This window comes from Centropristis striata, chromosome 11 (genome assembly GCF_030273125.1).
Source record: "Centropristis striata isolate RG_2023a ecotype Rhode Island chromosome 11, C.striata_1.0, whole genome shotgun sequence".
NCBI classification, from domain to species: domain Eukaryota; kingdom Metazoa; phylum Chordata; class Actinopteri; order Perciformes; family Serranidae; genus Centropristis; species Centropristis striata.
The window spans coordinates 16,912,923-16,934,909 of NC_081527.1; the positions used below are offsets into that span (position 1 = coordinate 16,912,923).

The 21,987-nt window shown below is 38.2% G+C and overlaps 1 protein-coding gene across 1 annotated transcript in view; it reads right to left on the reverse strand.

Moving 5' to 3' along the window:
* tnr (tenascin R (restrictin, janusin)) overlaps positions 1-19,798 on the reverse strand; it is a 206,913-nt gene extending 187,115 nt beyond the window's left edge. The window contains exons 1-2 of the mRNA XM_059343993.1: positions 19,661-19,798; positions 16,548-16,804 (exon numbers count right to left, since the gene is read on the reverse strand). The gene's annotated coding sequence lies outside the window, so the exon portion shown is untranslated. The remainder of the gene's footprint in view (positions 1-16,547; positions 16,805-19,660) is intronic.
* Between the last annotated feature and the right edge of the window lie 2,189 nt (positions 19,799-21,987).

The window sequence follows — 21,987 nt, forward strand, 5'->3', positions numbered from 1 at the left end:
ATTATATTATTTATATTATTATTACTATTAATATGAATAAATTATTAAAATGATCATTATCATAACTGCCATTTTTGAAAAGTCAACAGAAACCACACCAACACTTTACATCAACTAAACTCAAACAAAGATTTGTATCCCACTTTGTATTTAAATCTACACCAGAGTCTGTTACATCATCCAGTTCCCAGGAAACATTGAAGGATCATTATTTAGTGCTTAACAGCAACTCTATTAATCTGATTACGGATTTATAAATACAATTTTTAAAGGAAATACATGTACTGTGACTGCAACGTTTAAAAGTTTTTTTTTCACAGTGAAAGGAACATTAAAAGGTAAAAATCTCAAAATGTTGAAAAGTTGAGCACGACTGGATAAAGGTCAAGACGAGACACAGTCGATACAGATGGTTGTATGTTATACTCAAAAATCTTTTAGTTCTTGCCAAGATTGTGAAAAGCTTTCCTGACATGTTCTGGAAGGTCTTTCTTTATTTGATGGATATCTATAAGGATGTGACGCCCGACAGAAGGCATATGACAGTAGTAACCCTCAAGGTTGAAACTCTGGCAGCACAACCGAGACTCTGTGCAGCGATGAGCCGGAGAGTTTCTACAAAATCGAACATGAGCTCTGTGTGTGAGATCAGTGAGACACTGTTATCACTCACAGCCACCGGGAATAAAAACAAAACATTATCTAACCCAAAGAAAACTCATTTCCAACCTGCTTTGGCTTCCCTTTTCAGGCAAAGACATTCTAATTATTACCAAAAAACATTTGTATGTACAGTATTTCCATTTGTCGCCTCACAATACCTTTTGACTTGTTATCTTAATGAGTCAAGATGAAGAACGAGGAGCACATCACCTACAATAATGGATATTAATTTCCACAGTATCATAAAAACATAACTTTACCCCATTTAGTATGATATCTTTTTTAATACAGTAAAGAATGATTAAAATGGTTTGTGACATGATGACCCGACCCATTCTTTAATAATAAAGAAGTCAATTAGACTAGCTGATCACAGCTACTGTATTAAGCTGCTGAGGAGAACACAAATGAGACAAGGCTATCATAAAAAGCCTAACACAAATAAACAACTTTCACTTTAAAATACCTTTAAGGGAAAACTGCATAAATAGGCTTCACATGTGATTTCTTTATAAGAACGTCTGCTGTCAGTGGGTGTTTATTAACCTTGAATGTCTCGACAGTCTGAAAGGTGCAAATTTTAAAGCACAAAAGCTTTAACATCCGCTGTCACTCTGACTGACTTTAATGTTCAGCCTCCTGATAATTAATCATTTAACAGTAACACCTGGGCTGCACGTACTTAACAGAAGTTCAGATGTAAGTGTTCATAATTAAGCGATGATCCATGCCGACGGACAAAGGTTTCACTTTAAACACTGCTGTTAAATTACTCAACTTTAGATGGTGGCTCTCTCTGTGAATATTCTGCTATGGCAGCATGATGGGACATTTCACCTACAAATTTGGATTAGCATTCATAGAGGCTATGAGAGTCTAGAGGATTGTTGGCAATACAGTAATCTTTAAAAAAATATTCTCTTTATTGGACCAGTGGCAACAGCTGTGATTATTTCAAACCTTGTGCCAAAAATAATATATTATTTTCCTGTTGATTTGGTATGTTGGACAGCTGTAAATATCACTATGAACTTCAGCTGCTATTGCTATAAAGTAGAAGCCAATCAGGGGAGCAAATTAGAGCTGTAGCAAATTCAAAACGCAATTCAATTGGGAACAAAACACTGCATCATTTGCCAACTGTATCCAGCGTTTACCCAGTAATTGGACTGATTTAATCTGCTGAATGTTTTATCAGGTTTGTCATGTAATCTTCGACTTTCACTACCATTAGTGGTGTATGCAGGAGAATTTTAAGCTCGCACATTGAATGTTTCTTACCGAAATGTACCTTGGGAGTCAGAGTTGACTTCGTCTTCTTCTTAAAATTTTATAACTTGCGCTTTTGACTTTTTATCAAACATATTTTCAATGCGGTTTCTCATCAGAGAGTTTCATGCTCTTTCAAGCCTTGAAAGTCACCTCCCGTTGTCTATACAAAAAAAGAGAAAAGGGACTTCTTCTTCAGTAAATTTGGACACCTGAAATCATTACTACCACTTCAAAACAATATGAACAGTTTAAAGGGGACCTATTATTCTTATTTTCTGGTTCAAAGTAATATTTTGGGTTCCTACCTGAACTTGTTTCATGCTTTCATGTTCAAAAAACACTTTTTGTCATACTGCCTGTGGCTTCTGCACTTCTATTCTCCCTGTGTCTGAGAATTCTTTATTTTAGTGCTTGTCTCTATAAGCCCCCCTATTGAAGAAGCTTAGCCAGTCTTATTTGATTGGTCAGTGGACCCAGGTCTTTCACATTATTGCTTTCCAATCTCTGTACCACCGACATTACAGTCAGGACATGATTGTAGTGGCACCATGAAAAATAAATAGAAAATTTGAAACAAAAATGTGATGCAAACTGTGGAGAAATTCCCAACATCAGCAACCAAAGTCACAGGGTGATTTTAATAATTGTTTTGCGCAGGATTTGACTGTGGCGACACATTTGCATGCTGTAGCATGTCTAGTAGCCAGCTGTGGTAGCTGTGGTATAGTGCCTAAAGTATATGCACTGATATCAATAGCAAAACCGATTCCTGCTCTTTCGGCTTTCTGCCTGGTGTGTACTCCACCTGCCCACACGGATTTGAGCAAAATAACAGACAGGCACCCACACAAGCATACATTTGCATCACTAAACTCACAAGAGCTAATCAACTAAACCCTTACACTTATTTGTGTCTACGTCTAATTGATTCTTACTGATACCGTGAAATAAACTTTATCTTATGGCCCACTTTAAAAGCTGCTGATTCATTTTGAAAGTGCAGACACGCACACATCCCGAATCTGTTCAAGCAGTACGTGATTGTTTAGTTTTAAACTCTTACACACCACATTACACTCACATACACGATCATAATCTAGGACACACATTCTCATTTCCTTCGATCGCTCTGTCAATTACACAGAGGAAGTTGGGGAGGGAGAAAATGAAGGGAGTCAACAATGCATGGAACATCGATGTGTCCAACCACCACTGTCTGTTTAAGTGGAATTGACTTTTGCTCATTTCCCAAATTACGCATATCTGACTGGCCCAGCGCTGCAGGGGCTACAGGAAGCACAGGGACAGACAGGGAGTCTTTCTCTCACACACTCTCTCCATTTCTCCATTTCTCTGCAGGGAATCAATGATGTCTGCTTAATTATTGGGTGAATTTAATCAGTGGCACAGCAGTACTTACTGCCTTGTGACCCAGTAGCTGTCAGGAAGTCATTCAATTTCAAACTGCTAGTGTTTGAATACTACCGCAATAATTAAGAGTACAACTATTTAATTGTTCCAGAGGTGTAGAGGTAACAGAAAAACCACCTCTGCATTGTGGTGCTTCTGTGCTCAGCTATTCACCTACAGGTATTTGACAGCTGCTGCGTATATTAAATGATTTTGTGGGGGAGAAATGTGCTACAAGTGTTAAAAATCCCTGTGAGCTAGACAGCAGTGTACTGATTAATGATACATAATGCCTGGATTAGTGTCTCAAAAACGGTTAATTAATATGTCTAGCCTGTTGAACTGTGGTTTAATATGTCTAAAGTGTATTATTATCAAAATGAGCTCTTCAGCTTCAATTTATGCATTTTATCCATCCTTGGTTGCTTTTTTGCACATTTGTTTACTTTTACTTTTGCAATAGCTCTGTGATAGGGATGCAGATTTTGAGCAGTTTCTTTAAGGAATGTTTTTCATCCCTAACAATTGATTATCCAATAATCATTAATCATTTATGAAACAATGTTTAATGACCCATGTTTACGCAAAATGTGAGAGAACATCAAGTTACCTGAATGACTAAACTAAAAACACTGAATAATGACTTAATTAAAAACTGCGGAGCTTCGTCGCTACGTTACAACTGGTCCTACAAAATCTAGCAAAGCAAACATAATATATATATATATTCTTAGAGGACATTAATCAGATGAGACTAACATTGGATGTGTTGGACATAACAAGGAATTCAGTTTGACAGGATTTATTTTAAATAATCTGCCATTCAGATCTACATGTGTCATGAGTTATTACTCATTTCTGAAGCACGAGGACTAGGTCAAACTTGCTGCGACATTCACAAGCCATTTATTGATGAGTCTGCGCTAACCATACAGACATTGTTCTTGTATACCATAGTGACGTCACAACCCAACTACGGTGGCCTGTAATCCGTTTCACCACAACATGATAGACTGATGTATGGTTTACTGTTGCTAATGTTTGCAAAGCTGCTCAGCTGGAACAATGTTGTGGGAAAGACTGCCGCTCCAACATTATCTGTCAATGTAGAAGTAAGAGTAAGACGATCCACCTAGTGGCACACCACTGCAAATCTATGCGACAGTTACACCACATGTCCCTCGTCTTCTCCATTATCGGTTCATATATTTTGAATTGGTTGAATTATTAACAGCAGTGAAGCGATATTCAGTTAATCATTGACATCCCTATACTGTTACAAGACTGAAAATGTTGTTTCAGTTGTAAAGATTGTGCAGATAATGGTGGATAATACTGTAGCTCCTTATCATGTATCAGCAACTGTTGCTGTGAAACCTTTTCTCAACAATTTGTTTACCTCTAACGTGTTTATTAATTTAGGCTGTATGCTGACATCTTTGGCTAAAATATTCTGCAGATAACAAGTCAAAGCAGCTGAAGAGGAAAAAGAGCTTCACCAAAGCTACAGTCATCTCCTTGTGGCACATTTAATCCCAAAGCACTCAACTTATTCCAGCAGTGAATTTCTTTGGAAAGTAAGAAGAAGAAACACTCTTGTCTGACCTAAAGAGACACATCAATCCACAAAAATATTAGCTCTAAGCGGAAAGTCTAGGACCGACCCAACTTCAAGCTTTCTATCATTAAATGTTTTTCAAAGCCTAAAGGAATTCATTATAGGAAATACAACCACACATTTGTGCGTTAAGTATGCAGCTATAGCGAGGAGGCGTCTAGTTTAGCTTAGCGTAAAGCCTGGAGGCAGGGTAACCCTGCTAGCCGAGCTCCCTTCAATGTTTAAAAACCACCTACCAGCATGTCTAAAGCTCACAAATTACCACATTGCATGTTATTTATTTTATCTTTACATAAAACAACCAGAAGCAAAGAGAATGCTTGAGGCGAAAATGCTTTTTTATTTAATGCTAACAAACTAATGGAATGCAACTTTAGATCCCAGACCACAAAATCAGATGACATCCTTGATTAATTTTTTAAAGCCCCTTATTCAAAACCTCAACAATTAATTTATACTCTGCAAGCCTTGATGTAACAGAGGCATCTGAGCCTTACAAAGCCACTCTGTGTTTTAACATGATTCAGCTGTCTGCATGTAGCTTCAGTCTCACTGATCTGATGACAAAACACAGTTTAAACAGTGTGCAAAGGAAATATTACTGCATCCAAATCATGCATCATGCTGTAACTGTTCCACAGCCCCCGGGGCTACTTATTGGATTTCAGGCGGTAGCTCTGTCCTATGAAAGTAGGTTGAAAAATGTCTCATCACTCTCCAAAGGGATGGATATTGATTGGGAGAGATCAATGAAAAGTTTGCAGAGTATGTGTAATATCATCGAGGTTTTTGGGCAGCAACAAAACAACAAACAGAATACAGAAGATGTTTCTGTGTAAAAACCGAGATACTGCATTGATTAATGTCATGGCACTGTGGATCCCACATTGTGGAATATGAAATTATCTGATCTAAAAATGCAGTGCAGTAGTTGCAGAAGCTTCTACTGTAGCATTTGCAACAGTTTCGGTGGAAGGGATCAATATTTTTTATTGTCTAAAATCCATTGGAAACCCCTAACATGGCAGCACTTTGTGTATAAATCCAATCATAATATTTCCTCAAATAACTTAAATTGTATGTATATTGTAAATTTGATGTGCAAGTCAACAGCAGGCTTGGCTCTAACATTGATTTCCTATAACTTTGAAAAACAAAATGCAACATATAAATACATAGACATGCATTTACTGAATAAATATTTATTAAATGAAGAAAGATATGAAGGAAGTAATTCAATAGATTGGCCCCATTGTCAATAATACCAGATCCAGCTATTTGAGTCATTATCAGCCAGATATCCAATCTGGAATCAGTATCGATTAATCTTTACAACAAACTTTTTTAAAAATCAGCAAATTGATAAGACTGAACAACTGCTTTTAACTGTACATCTTTGAATGCTACAATAACTGTTAAGCAAAATAAACAAGTTGGCTGATTTCAAATATCTCCACAATTTAAAAAAATGTATTATCAAATTCTACTCAGTAACAGGGCTCAAAACAAAAGGGACAAAAATGTATGATTGCTAATGAATTCCTTTAATGTCTCTATTTCAATTTGCCGCAAAACAGTTAAATGAGAAAGAAATACAAATTAAAATGACATTTTCTGAGTTAAAGTTTTAGTAAGTGACTGTGTGATAATAATCATTACCTGCATTAGCACCAAACATTAAGAACTACCTCCAACACACCTACACCACGGCTTCGAAGTCAGCCTCAAACCAGTCCTGCTTAATATGACCGTTCTTTACCTCATGTGGCCTTTGCATGGCATGACTCTAAGTTCCTTAGGGTTTAGAAATGCTTGCATCAGATTGGTTGGTTTTAAGGTCATTTCCGATGTTAACAGTGAAAAATCCATTGCTGTATGTGTGAAGTCTAATGATGGCACAGGGGGGCATGTGACAGGAGGAAATCCCTTTGGAAAAGGTGAAATAAACATGCATTGAGTTCAGTCTGTTTAATTGTAACAACGCAGGAATATTGATTTAAATATATCTGTATCCATGCCATATGGCATTAAGCAAAAATCAGTGTTGCTTAGTTGAGCCAATTATAAGGTATATCTTGTGCAAACCAACCCATAACAGTTATGTTGTGCATATTAAGTGGAAAATCTAATCTATCTGAACGCATATTCTATGGAAGTATGCAAATGGGACAACTGGAGCAGTTATAATTGCTCGGTGTGTGCTACGAATGAAAATGGCTTTTTGTATGAGCTAAGGACAAATTAAGTTAATGACACCATTCTGGTAAATGGCAGACAGATGGAAAGTTCACGGAGACGAATCGCTTTCTTAGTTTTTAATCACATGTGCAATTAGCTGGCGTGTGAAGGTGCTGGTTTGATTGGTTTGTTGTAGCCATGTTTCATTTAAATAAGTGTTAAATAAGTGCGTATCCTGGAGCGAGGGAGAGTTACGCAGAGATAGCCCTCTTTTATCAACAAAATGAAGCTGCAGAGGTGATGTCAGCGGGGCGTCAAATGGGTCGATGTGCACTGTGGCACTTATGGGAGTAAAAGTTGGAACAGGACAGCATACCAGCTGAGATTATAAAAAGTCTGCAGGATGGATCCATTGGATAAATCTGCCTGTTTACTGTAGCTTTAAATATTCATGTGCATGACACAAGGCCTGTAGTGGGATGATGGCGCAGTGAAGAGAACCTGCAGTACTGTCTGCACAATCTGTCACAGTCTGCTTACAATGCATCAGTCAGGTGGGCTCGAAGCTGTCAAAAGACTCAATAATAATTTAAGTATTACGTTGTTTGCTTTACAATTTGAATTACCTCAAGCCATATTTATCCAGCCTGTGCACAGATGTAACCATTCAAGGCCAAAAGTCTGACTTTATACTTGGCTGTCAGATTCAGCCCGACAGCATCAACCTCATTCTCAACAAACTATTGTAGCAAACACACAGTGCAAACGTCTAGCACAAGCTAATGTTATTTACCTGGAACATCCAGCTCAGCCACAACAACTGCTGTATATTTGAGACTTGGACTTGAGAGGTTAAAGCAAAGATATTCAGGTTGTAGTTTCGCTGGTGAAAAGGTAAAAAATAACAGCAAAGGGAACCTTGGCTATGTAATTATTAGATCCATGAACTGAGAGGATCTGCTTTTACCATGAAAACAGTTTGACAGAAAGATCTGGACTTTTTTATGTGTTAGAAAGTGGACTTTGAGGTTGAATTTAGCTCTACTGTGCATGGATATTTTTGAAGGCATTGGTTATTCTATGCATTTTGGCCTTTTATCGAGATGCAAACTGGGTTATAGGTCACTATATGCGTTTCCATGCACCTGTTGCATCTCTGCGGGACTCTTCGTCAGATCACCAGTTTATTTCTGGTTCGACCTGGAGTCTGTAATTGCCGGCTTCTAATTGGCCAACATAATTTTCAGATTCTTTAGGGTTAGCGTTATGCAGCAGCTCATTGGTGTGGGACAATCTTGACGGAGGTCCAATTTTGTTTCACTGTTTTCATTCGGATGGAGATTTTTTTTAAACAGTGCTTGTGTGGACAAGATTTTTGGAAACAAAAGAGAGAAAGACCCTGGTTTCTCAAGTACATGTGGACTAGGGAACCAGGGTGAATTTACTTTCATTCTCAACTATAACAGCTTTGAAAGGAAATATTCAATGTATTTAATGATCAGCTTTCAGAGTCAATTTGCAAATTGTTCATGAAGACTTTGCTTGACAGGACATGAACCTGAGTTGGACTTACCCCAAAATTTAAAAAAGCTTTGCCGTGAGGCTTTTCACACTACGATGTTCTTGTGTTCTCTCTCGCTGACTTTGGATGATGTACTTGAAATATCAACGACACATCTTTTCTCACTCCAGAGTTTGCCGTGCCAACAGACTGGAAAAGAAAATGCCATGGTTGTCTTCTATTTTAAACTTCAAGAGATTTTTTATACACTTCTATTCGCTTGACTTTATATGTATAGACAGAGTTGACAGTGTAGGTTGCCACTTTGAAGGGTTAATTAGGAGAAGAGCAGACAGCTCTCAACCCTCTCAATTTAAAATCTATATTTATTTCATGCTAATATCAGAACTCACACACTGATAAATGGTCCACTCAGATCATTTGGTTGCTGAAGTAATAAAGTATTATTTTACCCTTGTCTGCCGTTTGTCTTTCACCGGAGTAAGGAAGAGGAGACGAGAAGAGGAAGTGAGATGAAAGGAATTTATCTTCTGAGTGTTATTATTTTTATCGCCAAAACGGGGTGGTCCGTAGCGTAGTGGTTTACACAGGCGCCCCATGTATAGAGGCTACAGTCCTCGCTGCGGTGGAGCTGGGTTCGAATCCGGCCTGAGCTCCCTTTACCGCATGTCCTCCCCTCTGTCACCCCCTTTCTATCTGTCTCTCACTTTCAATAAAAGCATGTAAAAATGCCAAAAAAAAAAAAAATAATCTTTATCGCCAAAACTACTTTCTAATATCCACAACACACACATGTGCTCTAAGTATCTTCAGTAAAAAAGTTCAAATTAGATTTGTTCCGTGTGCAAATGTCAAGTTTAAAGAGCTTCACAAGTTACACAATCCAGGCAACATCCCTCACTACACAAAAAAACCTCCGCAGAATTTTAATTCTTTAACCTTTTCCTCCATCAGTGAGCCTTTGCAATTAGAAACTTCTCCAAAAATGCAAATTTGACATATTTTAATAGAACACAGCGGACCCGACTTCAGGATAATTCATGTATTCAGGGCACATTTTGGGGGACATTTTCTCCCCTCAGTGTGCAGTGTGACTTCTCCTTCTACATAAAGGTTGCATAAAGTGAACATTTAGATAAGTATTGAAATGATGCAGCGTAGCAGCCTGGACTGTACAGCTTCAGATAATCCCCAGTGCGCCAGGTATCAAACAACGTCTGCCTCTAACTGCAGCACAGTTGTTGCATAAACAGAGCCAGAGCATATTTACCCTTCAGCTAAAGGTGTCTCTTGAGTCGAAATGTTTGTATATCTGAACATCCTTCACAGGCTGCCTGGAGGGGGCTCACGCCTGAACTTTAAGCTTTTCACATCACAGTAGGGGCGAAAAAGCAACTAGTACCAGAGGTCACCTGGAACACTTCCTTTTCTCGCAGGACACGCACGCAATGTGCACATACGTGGTCACACACACATGCACCCATTCAAACACACAGGTACACACAGGCACACACAGGTACCCAGGGACATACGCTGTGCAGTAAATATCCTGAAAAAATACGTCAGAAGAAGAGGTTGAAAGAGATGGAAGACCTTTACAGAATATTTCCCAGTGCGGACAGTCAGGTGGGAGAAGGAGGAAAGAGCGAATGAGAAAGGAGGATAAAAAATGTTGGGGGGTTTGCAGAAGCAGAGGAGAGAGTGGGAAAGAGAGACAGGGAAGAACAGTAAATGTTAAGTAGCAGTTGAAGTGGAAGAATTCCAGTTTGGATTCAAGCTCTCTGGCTAATGAGGATCATTAACATGGCCTGCCCAGCTTTTCTAAACGCTGGGGAGGACTGGAAGATAGGGGATAAAAATAAAACCTCTCAAGCACATCCCCGCAAGATTCATAAGGCGGCCACTTGTAAAAAAAGATATAGCACACGCTGGCTGTGGAAGGTACTTCTTAATGCAACACCACACGCCAAGGATCCTGGAAATGGGGATACTTACCCAACAAGAACACTCGCTTGAACTCTGAACCCTCTGGATCGTGTTTAAAGCACAGTGGCAAAAGAAGCAATCTAGATGTCTGCGATTTCATGGATTGAAATAAAGACGAAGGTGAATTTGTCTTTCCAGTGTTCTATGATATGATATAAATCAGAGGTTTAGAGCAGTTCAACTACGTCATCCCGTTGGGGAAATTTGCTTTACAGGTGCAGGATGAAAAGGAGAGGAAAATGACTGCTAAGCTGTTCTATCTTACACACATTTGCTCCAGTTCACATTTCTCCCCCACATTTTGTGGTCCGATGAACTTTATCATTTTCCCAATCTCCGCTCACTGTTTAACACAGTAAAACAAAGCTCCCAAGAGACTTAAAAACCAATCCAAGCTCCTGTCCTGCTTATATAAATCATTTGCAATATTAAGTATGCGTCTCTTTTGAGCACTTCCGACCACTTTTATAGCTCAATCTATTGAGTGGTATATCAGTCAGCATCAAAACAGTTTGAGAAAACAAATGTCCTTCGTCAGAGGTCCAGAATACAGCAGAAACCTGCTTTCTTGGACATCCTGCCATCGATTCCTGTTTTTCCCGCTCTCAGCACTGTCACTCTACACCGTTGGGGGCTGTGTATGTGAAATTTACAACATCTTGCCGGATCAGGCATTCCCAACCAGCAAATACTGCAAACTTGCTGTCACATCAGCCCTTCTGCTACAGTGCAAATGCTTCTCTTCATTTATTATTTTTTAGTAGTGAGGAGAGAGACGCTCATACACTGCGCTGTGTGGGACCCAAGGCTGTCAGACAGACAAGTGTTTTGATAAGCTCTGCATAATTGGCACATTCATTCGTCTTCTGTTAATGAAAGACATTGTGGTGAAGAGATCACCAGTCAAGAGCTGCAATGTTCACTGTTGGTATTGTCTCTAGAGTTCGTTTTAATAAAAGAGCCTCAACTTAATTAGTGTGCAATACATATACCTTTCAAGAACAAAAAATCCCAAAAAGGCTTCAGTAGCCTAAAAAATTGGATGTCTCCATCTAAATGCTGTTGGGGAAACAGTTTTCCGTATTTCTGAATTACAGATCTTATACCATACTTAAACATACTGATGATGACAACAAAGGAGGTCCTGAACTTTAAACAAGGTTTGAGTACAAGGGCCGATCTGGGCATGTTTTATGCATGATTATCAGCTAAATTGGTGATGTACATGGATTTGCGAAGCTATGACTATAATGAAGCAGTAATCTCTTCTCTTATAAGCGAAGAGTGTTCAGAACATAATTTTAAGCCATCACCAACCTTTGCTTCACACATCGCTGATGGCAGATCACATTAGCTATCCCCAATTAATGGTAAATCTGTGAGTACCTTGATGGCAGGCCAAAATATAACGTAGCAGATATGGATGCTCTCTCTGTACTCTGTAGTCCCAACAAATTCAACAGTGATACATCCTCTATCTGATTGGGTTATGTCAGTTTCAGAAAAGGCTTTTTTTTTCTTTCAACCATTTCACATCAATAAGCTTATCAATTTGTAGTGTTTCACCAGAACCTGTAAAGTAAAATAATTTAGGAAAACTATGAGATCGGAATCTATACAGTATATCGGGATCAGATACCAAATATTAAAAAACCTTAATAAGTATCAGGAAAAAGTTTAATTGGGAAATCTGTATTACCCATAGTAAGAACACCGCCGACCGAACAACTTCCAACACCATCATTATGGTAATTACCCTCGTTTTCAGAGAGCATCGTGGTCACAGCACATCGCTCCTGTCCTCATTAGAATATTAGTTGGCAGAACAACAATGGCAGGGCCGGCAACCCGGGCTCCTTGTCTGTCCAGATAAACTGTGGCGACAACCTGCTAAGATAACAAGTGCTACTACTCCAGTTTGTAGAAGTTTACTTGTGCTTAGGGTGTCTTAAAGGGGACCTATTATAATCATTTTCAGGTTCATACCAGTGTTTTGGGGGTTCCTACTTGAACATGTTTACATGTTTTATTTTTCGGGAAAAAATTATTTTCACACACTAGACTATGGATGCTGCACCGGTATTCACCCTCTGTCTGAAACGCTCCGTTTTAGTGCCCGTCTCTTCAAGACCCCCCCTCCTGAAAAAGCCCAGTCTGCTCTGATTGGTCAGCATTTCTGGGTCGTCCATATCTGTGCCCTCGCTGTCATTGTACTGTCCTGTATAGCAGCAGTATCTACTGATAAAAATCATCAATAAAAGCTTCTAAACCCAAATCTATGTGTAGCAGCATATGAGCACTCAAACACTCTAGAAAATAAGACTTGCTTAAGGCTTTGGCCACATTTAATATTATATATATATATATATATATATATATATATATATATATATATGACAGAAAACGATGAGGTACAATTTAAGTATATTTCAGTATATTGTATCACATACTTTCAGAGTCTAACAAAGTTATATTGTACGGTTGTGGTGATGACACCGTTACATTTTTGTTCATAATTTTGCACATTTGATGCACTTCCAAACATTATCAGTGTTGTAATGTAACTAAGTACATTTACTCAAGTACTGTAGCCAACATTTCATTTTTTATTAAATGAGCCCTACCTTAAGAAAATAAAAATAATAATCCAATAATATATTTGTAATATATATAACAATCTGAGTGGGGGCATTCTACATAATGAGTACTTTTACTTTTAATAATTAAAGTACATTTTGATGCTGATACTTTTGTACTTTACCTTAAGTTTGTTTTGAATGCAAGACTTTTACTTGTAGTTGAGTAATTTCATTATTAGTACTTTGACTAAAGTAGAGATCTGAATACTTTTTCCATCACTGCACATTATGCATCACTATACTGCCTGAAAATCTATGCATGATATTTATTAAAGAGTAATCCAATCCATTAATGGGGAGAATGGTAAGAATAGGAGAGAGGACAGCAGCAATACAAAATGGGAGGACAGCATAACATAAAGCAGGAAAGAAGAAAAGGTAACGGTTCGCACATTTATACAGAAAAAATGCCCATGTCTGGCTCCCCTACCTTGAAAACATAAATCAGAGCAGTCTACTCAGAATTTATCACACAGACTGAGATGATAGCACAGGAGCCCACTGCTTCTTGAAAAGATGAACCATAGGTGGAAGGAGAGGAAAATGCTCTGTTCACTGATCTCTCTAAAGCTTTTATATACAGCTCTAAGTATCTGTAATGTATAAATAGTACAAGTATAAATGAACAATGTATGCATGAAAACAATTATGAGACTCCTTTTCAAGTTAATATAACTGCACAAATCCCATGTGTCTGAATCTCAGCCATAACAGAGCTAATCTAATTAGCAAACAAGGAAGGAAATGTGCTTGTGTGATTGAATTACAGCTGAAAGAAAAACAAACAGTTAAAGATTTTTGTCCTTTTACTGCCGTTTCTTCGTGTGCTACTGTGTTTAAATCAGCGCAGTATCTGATGGATGAAGTGATCGCTAATGAGAGCTGGATATGTCCACATTTAACTGTCGTCCTAACGATAAGTAATGACGGTAGCTTAGCTAACACAATTAACAACTGGTGAAGAGAAAAATAAAATTCCCACAGAATGAGGTATTATGTAAATTATTAATTACCACGTAGACGATTGCAATCTTGCTCAGCTGCCCATTGGCACCGAAATAAATGTGAATGATTTGGAAACAGAGAAAGGAAAACAGTGGAGATAATACTGACACAGTGGGAACGTGCGAAGGATTCAACAAATACCACCTGCTCCTCAAGCAATTTATAGAAAACATTTGCATTTGCAATTTAACCACTAAACACAGGCTGACTCGCAACAAATGCGAACAGGAAAGAACAAACAATGAGAGTCAACATTTGAATAATTTTGCATTTGTTATAGTCATAAGATGTCACCACTTTTACATTTACATAAACCCGGCATACGCAGATACTCACGTCCCAGAAAAACCTTTCAAATTCAGACACAATTTCTAAAAAAGGAGTGGATCTCTGTCTTCACCATGACATACGGTAAATATATAATATTAGAGCCACAGCATAGCAATCTGTATTTAATTTGAATTTCAATCACATGAGTTCTGCACACTGTCATAATGCATTCAATGAGGGATGCATGTTTTATGGGGAGCAGTTTCCACAAACACAGTTACACTTGTGTGCGTGTTTCTGCATATATGCGTGTGTGAGTGAGAGGTAAAGGCAGAGAGTGAGTAATGAACAGATAAAGAGCCGGCGAGAGGTAAAGACAAAGAGAGGAAAGAGAGAGTTTGATGTAACCAGGAAGAGAAAGAGAGACGGAGTGAGAAAGTGATCTCTCAGATTCGGTGTCTCAGCTTAATGACACAGGATCCACATGGGAGAGCCGAGCTCTGTGCCAGATATGATGAATCCAAAGACCAATAACCTCAAGCCTCCCCACTCACAGCCCACACACACATACGCACAAACACAAATATGAAAAAACTCAGAAATTAACCGCTCAGCTTCTCTGTTTACAAGAAAATTTGTGTTTTTTGTCTCAGTTTGTGTTACGCTACTTCTGCCTTTTTCTGTCATTCTTTCTCTTCTCAGGATATAATCCCCACAGTTTCCAATATGGTGTCAATACCAAAACCCCCCTCCCCTCCCTCCCCAGCCTATTCCCCTGCTGTGACCATGAACAATATGTCTGGCTGACTTTGACAAATTAAACCAACTCGATATATGGAAATAACCTTCACAGGATGACATGGAGGGAAAGAGGGAAGCAGGGGGGATGGAACAAAGAACGAAAGAGGGACAGAGACACATACAGATGGATGATGGGATATATCGAGCATGGCATGGTATTTCCAAGCCGGTACAGCATGAGAATACATGGAGAGACGGTGCACATACAGACTGATTTCTAAATGTCACCATAGATAATAATAAGTCACTACAGCTGGGACACACTGAATTATCTGAGTAGGAAAGGCAGTTAATGGGACTTGAAAAGCGATAGTCAAAACAACTGCAAAAAAAGGTTAAGTGCTGTAAATGTTTGGTGGATGACAACTGTCACTGGGGGGAAAACACAATTTACCATTTTTAGATGTTGAACCATTAGATGGGGGCAACTTTGAAAACTACTACAGCTATGTTTACAGTCAACTGACTAAGTTTGAAACTCACCAAAGTGTCATTTTTTATCAAATTAAGTGTACAAAATGACAGTTTCCTTTAACAACCTGAGTATATTCCTGTTTAATGAATTTAATTATTGTTTCAGATTAACATGCCAAGAAGAAGATAATCATTTAACTGACACAATAAGTTGTTTATCTGAAGAACAAACAAGAAGCTGTAGACACATTCCCTTCCTGTGACAGTTATGACAAATTGCCTGCAATGGCATCAACTACCCCCAATTAATTTCCCTCAAAAATAGCTTTTATAATGACTCTATTAAATTACCCAAGTGGCTGCAATTCAGACACATTTCACCTGTTACAACACAACATCTTCCACAACACACACATGTGCACTTTAAGTACAGAAGCACCCACACACGCACAAATCAGCAAGAAGGGGTCGTTAAGAAGCTATTGTTGTGTTCCTCTCTGCTCAGCATGATAACGGCTTGATTGATACCGAGGTTCCCCAGTTAATCACCTGGCTATGACTATGAATGCACGCTGTCTTGCAAGTGATGCACAAACTAAAACAGGAAGAAAGAAAAAAAGCACTAACAGCAACAACACAAAGGCACACAAATATACAACTGTACATGAGTGGAGATGCAGGACTCGCACACATACGCACACTTTTGTCACAAGCAGAATGCACCTGCAGAAGGTCCGTCCCCATTCTACAGAGGCACAAGTTAACTCACCTGCTCCGAGTGACCAGCTGAAAGCTTTCAAATTGGCCTTGGGTAATCTGTGCGCTCTCTCTGTCCCTTTGGCTCCTCTCTCTGTCGCTCTCTCTCTCGCTCTGTGGCAGTACACGGGCGTCCTACGGGCCGCTCACCCTTCCTGTGTGGCTTGGCTTGAGAGCATCGATCTCTTGGCCAAGTGGTACGTGGTCCTGCTGTTTCCACAAGACTCAGATGTGCTCTCTCCTCTCCGCCGCTCACTCTGCCTCACACAGCTGCAGAGGGAAATATGAGGACGGGCAACGTGGTTGAGTGCTGCTCCACTCTCCCTCTCTCTCTTTCTCTCTCTCTCTCTCTCTCTCTCTCTCTCCCTCTCTCTAGTGTGCTGAGATGCTCTCTCTCTCTCAGGTTGTCAGCTGGTGCGATGCTCACTCCTACTATCTCTTCACTCTGCCACTCTGTCTTGCTGTACCGAACAGCATGCTATCTCACCATCTCTTTTTTGCTGTTTTTCCATTGATTCCTCTGTCTTTCTCTCTCTCTCATTATTGATCCATGTTTCGGTGTCTTTGCTAGTGCAGCCTCTAGTGGCTGCTTTCTCTCCATGCTGCTCATGGAGTGTGAATCAAATTTTACTCACAGAAAACATTAAGCAGTACATTTTCTACAGGATTGACTTGGCACTGTCAGCTCAAACGTAAAAAATTAATAATTTAAATATATACAGCTGACTAGGGCTGCACCTTATGATTATTTTCAGTATCAATTCATCATTTTTTTATTAGCTCAGGGTGACCATCAGTCAAAAACCAATTGATACCCAATGTAAAATGATTTAAAACAGAAAATCATCACATTGCAGAAGCTTGAACTACCTGGTCTGATGAATTACAATGTTTGCCAATTGTTTCAGATGGAGCTGCAATAATTGGTTGATTAGTCAGTCAACAGATTTTTTCAATTATTTAAACATTTTAGTAATTTTTCAAGCAAAAATGCCAGATGTTAATCTTAAGTGGGAAGATTTAATGTTCTTTTTCATACTTGGAGGTATTCTAAAACGTAATAACTTAAAAACGTATTCTGACAAAACTAAGAAATGAAAGATGTCATCATGGCATGTTTCAACATCGATTATTTAGATCATAAGTTGGCAGCAAAGGTAACCCACTGTGACTTCTATAGTCTGGGTGCTTTAGAGAGAGGCAAATGCCAACTGTTTAAGAAAAATTGCTTTGTGCTTTGTGTGTTTTTACTTGTGAGCCATTCCAAGGACTTCCATGGCCTTGTGAAAGACAATACAGTTTTTCTGATTCCATTTTCCTAAACCATTTTTCATTCTCAGTTCAGCTCAGGTAACTTTAATAATACAGTAACTTTAGTTATGTTCTAAACATTACAAAGTGCTTACAGAGTAAAATAGTAATCAATTACTGTAGAGTGGAACACTCTGTACATAAAGTTGAGAGCCAAAGGAGAAATGTGTAATGCAACAATTCGTCGACTAATCGCCAGCTATTTACATAATTTATTGATAAAGTAATACATGTAGTAGTACATGTATAAATGGCAGTAAATTATGTTTTCCGCCTCTCAAATATGTAGATTTTTTTTTTCATGTTATATCATATTAACCTGAATATCTTTGGGTTTTGACAAAACATCACCCTGAGAAACTGGGATGGACATTTGTCTATTTTGTCATTATCAATTGGTTGTTCTAGAAAATAATCTGCAAATTGATCAAAAATGAAAACAGCTGTTTGTTGCAGTTCTAATGTGACTGCAGGTCATCTAAAATGATCAGCAATTGACATAGAATGGGCATTAAGGTTTACTGGGCAGAACAATATTAGGATTATCATAGTAGGAGACCAACGTGAATGCCAGTAACCTCTGAATCCAATATCAGATATGTGATATATATATATATATAAAACATACATTTGAGCAAAAATATTTCATTTACAGACGTAATCAGTCAATCCTGGTGGAGTTTTAAATGTGATGACAGTTACATACCATTTGCCAAGACTGAACTTAACCCATAAGAACCCATGGTGACAACCGTGTTAAAAAAAATCTTTAAATCTTGTAGAATATCCCAAAATCAGCTTTATGCTTCACCTCAACTCATTAAATCCCTAAGCAACGTATACTCAACACCCTGGTGTGGTGGTCATGTGACTTTGACAAGAAGTGACTTCTCTGAAATGTAGGTGTGACTGGAAACAGAAATGTGAAAAAGTATTTTTTGTTATGAGGCCGAGTTTAAACCCATTTAACAATTCTAATCAGTCAATCAGGTGTCCTGTATTGCATTTAACTTGTTCTGACCATATTTCCTGAACAAATTAAAGTCACAATTTTGATATATGTTATGGAGATGCAAACAAAAAGTTTTTATTTATTATTTTGTTACTTCAAAACAAATCTGAAAAATGATTTGTTGTTGAAAAGCACTATTAATGTCACAATTTTGATAAATTTGTGTTTCTGTAAGCAGAAAATGTGTCTGTGTTTATTTTAAAATAATAAATATCATAAACATAAATACCATAAACGTCCAATGTAACATTTATGTCACATCACAGATCTTTGACATGTAGGGGCAGTATCTTTTAAAAAAAAAAAAAAACATCATGAATGTGTTTTATGTGGTCCACTTGTTCTGTTGTATATTCCCCACAATTTTCCTTTAAGGATTACTGGGAAGAGTTCTTATGGGTTAAAAAAGTGTCAAACTATAATTAGCGTTAGCCACTGTTAACTGCTAACTATTTGCTAATTTGCTACCTTTGCTAATGCTTACAGGTAGCAATAAAGCCACGTTAGCATGAGCTGCCAAGGTTAGTTGGGCTCGGTTGTGTTTTGATGGACAGTTGACAAACATATAAAGTTTGAAATGCTATCGGCTTAACACAAACAGGATCCCATGATTAAATAAGAAACACGGAAAGTTACGGGTTAGCTAACGTTACTTTAACGGTGGAAGTAAGGTTAACGGCAGCCTAAAAACGCTCACAGTGACGCTATAACGTTACCTGATCGTTACCGTTACCCACTCATATCTGCCTTAACGGCTGACTCTAATTAACGTTAATTATCACTTAATTTTTAAGAAAACTCACCTGAGGTACGGAAGACACTTAAGAGAAAAAATAAATCGACAGCTTATTCCGATAAAGTGAGAGTGGTGTGCATTTAAATGAATCTCATACTATCCAGAGTGACAGGTAAACGTCTGCAGTGCTGCCCATCATAATGGGGCTCAGTGCTGCGCCCAGTGGCTGGAAGCTGTACTGCAACAGTCAATAGACCAACAGGGATACTCAACTTGAATTGCCTTGGGGCCAGTGAATAAACAAACATTAATCATTTTTATCAAATAAAGTCTTTGAAATTCTTTATTTTCCATTTAACAGACCTTTAAACACAACTTACTTACTAAACTGCACATGTAACTTGGCACAAGGTCTATATGACAAATGCCATATTTGACTCTATTTAAGGCTCCAACTGTATTTTAGATGTGCAGTAAATGCTTTTACATGGCTGTTTTAACATTTTTTGGACAATCAAGCTCTATTAGTCTATGCCTTTTTACAGAGCCTGGTACCTTATCTTTATAATATATTTATCGAGGTACCAAAACAATTCTCTTTCATGAAAAAAAAATTGTGAATTAGAAAATGCAAACTGGCAACTTATCTGACGGACAAACCTGGCCTTAAACTGGGATATCGCTGCCCTTCAGCATCAATTCAGCTCACAACCCCAGTGTCAAATAATTTGACACCGACTGTTTGATATTCATCAAGTTCAGAAAAATATCATAAAGCTACAACAAATATTGTCATTCTTTTTGTATCCTTTACTCTATTAAATCATATTTGAAATGATTTATCCACTCCTACTTTTATATTCACTTCATGCATATACCTTCTACTAGAGCTTTAAGAAGCCAGGGCACTCAGGCCAACATGGAGCGGCATATATTTCTCTATCAGCCTATCAGCAAGGCTAAGAATAACTTCAAATGTATATAATCCTATTCCATTTGAGTAATAATGTTCATGTAAAAAACAATCCCTGATTAATTACCATACTAATAAAGCAATATAAGCATGACTTTTAGTGTTAAATATCTACCACAGAGCAGATTTTATGAGGTAGGGCCTTTTATTTGACATTTTGCCTTTAATGAAAAGCTGAAAATACTGAGGCAGACAGGAAATGAAAAGAGAGGAAAGTATGACATGCAACACCAGTTCCTGAGAGTTGTTCAACACATGCTAATGGTAATACACTGAACTACGACAGGTCTTGTGTCCCTTTAGTCCTCCTGGATAAAATGTGAAAATTGTAGAAAGATCCAAACTATCTTTTTTTACTTTTCCTAAAATCTAACCTTTCCTCACCTGTTTTGACATGATAAAGTCTTTTGTGCCACTGAGTGCATCTCCTCATGGGTGAAGTGTGTTTTTGATGTTGCTTTGCGCTGAAAGAAAACCAAAGAATTATCTCATTCTCCAGGAGCATCTTCACTAACACAGCAGTGAAAGTGGAGAAGGTGAATCCAGCAAGAGCTTATCAACTGCTGATCAACTGCTGGACTGCCAAAAGAAAAAGAAAAAAACATTTTTTTTTGTTGGCTGTGTGGAGAGTATAAAAGGCTGTGAGCTACTTTGCATCAGTGGAAGAAAATATTTGCATGAAATGGTAACTGTGGAAGAAATCATCTCAAACACAACAGCAAAAAGTGCAGAGGAAAAAAATGTGTTTTTTAATGTTGCTGATTTGTTTGTTGATGCTTTTGTCAGGTTGCAATAAAGAAAAGACCCAGGAGGAATACTGATGTTTTATTCTTAGTAAGTTGCACACATGTACGCATGCACACATCTCACCTTGTGCTTACAATTATCAAAACAACACCAGAGTCAAAGCGTATTTGCACCACAGGAGATGAACCAAAAATACATCGGGCTTTCCAACAAACAGGATGGATTATAATTGTGAGTTTGTGTGGGAAAGAATAATGTGTGGGCAGAATGGTAAGACGCTGGCCTAGATAGAGATCCATAGGGTGCCATTAGCCAGGTATAGAAGTAGAACCTGATGCTGGCTGTCACAGCTGATGAACAGACTTCGGAGGAGATCACTCACCAGCTTACGCGGGGATCATCATGTTGAGCTAATTAGAGCTAATTAGAAATGCTCAGCAAGTAAACCCCAAGAAAAGATAAACACAGTTATATAATAACACCTCCAGGCAAGCGGTCTGAGAGATGTCAAAATCGTGTTTTCACTTATTGTTACAACACTCACAAGTTTTCTTCATATTCACAGTTCTGTTGTTTGAAAACAGGCAATCTTCCTCCAGAAGAAAAAACGATTTAAAAATAAACTACTCACTAAAAAAAATTCCAGTGTGAAAACACTGAATCAATTCACTTGT